This window comes from Manacus candei, unplaced genomic scaffold, assembly GCF_025592945.1.
Source record: "Manacus candei isolate 608988 ecotype Guabito, Panama unplaced genomic scaffold, ASM2559294v1 h1tg000049l, whole genome shotgun sequence".
NCBI classification, from domain to species: Eukaryota; Metazoa; Chordata; class Aves; order Passeriformes; family Pipridae; genus Manacus; species Manacus candei.
This window is the reverse complement of record NW_026138097.1, coordinates 18910086-18914152: the sequence shown is the minus strand read 5'-3', so window position 1 is coordinate 18914152 and position 4067 is coordinate 18910086.

Sequence of the window (4067 nt, the reverse complement as noted above, 5' to 3'; positions counted from 1 at the left end):
CGCCGGCACCTGATTGGCTGTGGGGGCGGGGCGCGGGCCCGCGCTCGCGGATTGGCGGGCGCGGGCGGGGCGGGAGCGCGCGGATTGGCGGAGGGGCAGGGCCGGGCCCGCAGATTGGAGCCCCGGGCTGTTTGCGGGGTCACGGTCGGAGGCAAAGGGCGGCGGGAGCGGGAGCGCTGCCCTCCCCGTAGGGCCTGGCGGGCGCCCCCTGCGGGCGGAGCGGCGGCGCTGCCCTGCCGCCCCCCAACCCCTGCCCGCGGGGTCCCTGCCGGAGCGGCACCTCGGGAGGGGACCGGGGAACAGCCCGGCCTTTGCGGCGGTACCGACGGCTCTTAGCGGCGGGGCTGCTTGAGGGCGGTCCCCTGCCCGTGGGCTCGCCGCTGCCGCCCGCCCAGGGATGGGCGGTGCCCGCCGCCTCGCCACGGAGGCGTGTGAGCTCGGGGTTAGCCCTGAGCGCCCCGTCCCTGGGGAGGGAACAGTCGGGTGCGGGAGGGGAAGGGGGAAGAGAAGGTGATGTTTGGTCGATCATACAGAATGTTTTGGGTTGGAAGGGGCCTTAAAGATCATCTAGTTCCAAAGAGCGTGCCGACGCAAGGGACAGCTTCCACTGGACCAGGTTGCTCAAAGCTGCGTCCAACCTGGCCTTGAACGCTTCCAGGAATGAGGCATCCACAGCTCCTCTGAGCAACCTGTGACCAGTGCCTCAGCACCCTCAGAGTAAAGAATTTGTTCTGTATATGTAACCTAAATTTCCCCTATTTCAATTTGTACTTGTTACTCCCTGTTCTGTCTCTACAGTTCCTGGCAAAGAATCCCTCTCCATCTTCCCTGTAGGCCCTTCAGATTCTGGAAGTCTGCTAGGAGGTCTCCATGCAGCCTTCTCTTTTCCAGGCTGAACAGCCACAGTTTTCTCAGTTTCACTTTCTCAGGGTCCAGCAGAGTGCCACAAAGATGATTGAGGGACTGGAGAATCTCTCTTGTGAGGAGAGGCTGTGGGAACTGGGCCTGTTCAGTCTGGAGAAGAGAAGGCTGAGAGGGCACCTCATCAATTCCTATAAATATTTCAAAGGCAGGTGCCAAGAGGATGGTGCCAGACTCTTTTCGGTGGTGCCCAGCGACAGGACAGGGAGCAGTGGCCATAAACTAAAATACAAGAAGTTCCACCTTAGTATGAGGAAGAACTTCTTTACATTAAGAGTGGCAGAGCACTAGAACAGGCTGCCCAGGAAGGTTGTGGAGTCTCCCTCTCTGGAGACATTCAAACTACACCTGGACACGTTCCTGTGTCACCTGCTCTAGAGGACCCTGCCCTGGCAGGGGTGTTGAACTGGATGATCTCCAGGGGTCCCTTCCAACCTTAACAACCTCTGTGATTCTCAGCCTGTCAAAGTATGCCAAAATATGGCAATATCTAGCTCTTATCTTGCCTTTCTCATGTGCTTACAAAAACATATTAAATATTAAGCACCCGTTTGTACACAAACTTTTTAATACATTACCCGAGGTTACCAACTGACGTGACAAAAAAGGTGGAGATGTGTCAGAACCTTCCTGCAATGTGCTACTGTAAAGGGATGAGAGCACAGAGCTCTCCCTTGTATGGGAAAACATCGTGTGTCAGTGAGGTAGAAAGCATAAAAGTTTTATGAAATATAATTAACAGACTATATCATGGCATGTTTTAAGGCCTATTTTACATCACTGCCTCCAGTGAAAACAGATGCAGATTCTGTGAGACTTGGTTCGCAGCGCAGTCAAGCTCCACCAGGTTCTGCTGGCTGCAGTTGAAGGTCGTGCTGCTCTCTTCTTCTAAATTCGAATTTTTTTTTCAGCGTGGTGTTCTGTGCTGGGTGAAACTACAGGTTTTTCATGTTATTCACATTAAAAGAAGATAAAAATATGGGCTTCATCTTAAAGGTGTAATATTAGGACAAATGTTAAAACAAACAAAAACCCCTTCCTGAGCAGTCTGAATAAAATAATTCCATATATTTGACTTAGATATTTAGATATTTATTTAGTACAAATGCCTGCACTTGGTAGTTTTTTTAATTTAAGAGATAATTATTTGTAACTGAAAAACTCATTCAAATTACTTTTCCTCACTAGTTAATATGCAGTCATTGACTTGTATAAAACAGTTTACCAAAAAAAAAAAAAAAAGGAAAGAAAAACCAAAATCCCCCAGGCAAGAAGGTGTGCAGAAGGGCGTGAAAATAATATTGGAGAAGAGATTAGAAGTAGTGAGTAGGTGGAAATGGAAACAGAGTTGTGGGCAGGGATTATGCAGTTTTCAGGGTGAGAACAAAGAACTTGAATTTGATGCAGTAAAAGGATGAGAAAACCAAGGATTAGTCTTGAAATTGAATTGAACTGAACTATGTCTTTGGTGGCATTTTGAGTCCAGTGCTACAGAGGTGGAGGTGCAAGGAAGTAAGAGGAAGAAATTGTACATAATAAAATGCTAGCTGCTACGGTGATAACAATGGAAGTTGACTAGCGATTCATCTAAGAAAAGTATGTTAATTATGTTATTAGCAGAAGTTAAAATAAGATGTGGACAGGAAAAAGCAGCAACCAAACGTGTTCATTTCCTCTTTTACGTACAGGACAGTCTATATGTGTTGTCTTTCCAACAATATCAAATGACACGAAAGAGGAGATTAATCAGATAATAACTATAGACTATTTATAGACTTCCACCACAGAAGATGTTGAGACTTTCAAAGCAGTATAGAGATAAAGCAAAGCAGACAGAGATAAATGTCTTTCACAATATAACTCTCAAGATTGAGGTGAAGTGAGGACATGAGTGCAAAAAATCATCTACACTTAACTCCTAGTAAGATGAAAGTTAAACATATTGGTAGGGGACCTTGAGAATCCTTGAATTCATGATATGGTCCTGTTCAGTCACAGTTATGTTCACTATGTGAACACTAAAAGCCCTTCTAGACTAAGGTGGTGCTCCCTTATAGTAGATTTCATGGAGAAATCCATACTCCTTTTTTCTTTTGGCTAAGAAGTCACCTTAACAACTTTGGGATTGACAGTGCAACTTGATAATGCTTGCATTTCTTTTGTTCCCTGCATTTTAAAGTGTCTTATATTTCTGTGTGAGAAGTATATTCCAACCTGAAGACCTTACAAGCTGCATACAATTTAGCAAAGAATTCCCCAGCAGACTTTTTTGATTCTTTTAAAGAATCCCAAAGGAGACTAATGTTTGCCCTCCCGACTTGCCTAATTTATATTCATCACTCATGACCTCATTCACCTGGCACATGCGTTCTTGGCACAAGGGGATTGTTTACAACAGAACTGTTTTCTCAATGACTGTGGAACTGGAAATCGAACGCTAACGTAAACATCATTAACACCACTCCAAACTGCAGTTATACATAAAGCAATACTTAATTAATCTGACCTTCATAAATAACATCACAAAGTGTATAATTTTCAAGAGCAAGCTGACCAATGTCTGTATATACCCCAAGGATAGGGAGGGAAAAAGAATGGATAAAGCATGCTCATTTCTTTGCTAATTAATCTGCAGGAGAAGCTTCAATACAACAGTGATGTGCTTAGAGAAGAACAGGGAATACAATACAAGTAGATGAAACCAGACAAACCGTAAGAACTGTTGCAGCTGTGGTTTTTTGCTTCCTCAGTTTTGTTCATTTAAATCTTTCAACAGACTTTTACAGTAACAATATTGTAGGTTGAGATATTCAATATGATCCAAAGTGTAGCAACTGTAGAAGCAAAGCTGTCATTTAAACATGGAAACAAATCTGTGAACTGCTAATACCACAGGACAAATGGCTGATATTAGAAATGCCCTTTTGATCTTCTTGAAAGATAAATGTTCCCAAAACATGTCAGGTACATGTAAAAGAAACATGCCTTGCTTTAAGAGACCTTCAAAAGGAACAAAGTTTTGGAAGAGCAGGTAGCATGGTTGCAGCCTCCAGCTGGAGTCACTTGTATTGTGTCCAACTATTCATCTACTGAATTTTCTTGTTATGTTTTCTGCATATCGGGAAGGGGGAAGGGAGATCAGGATC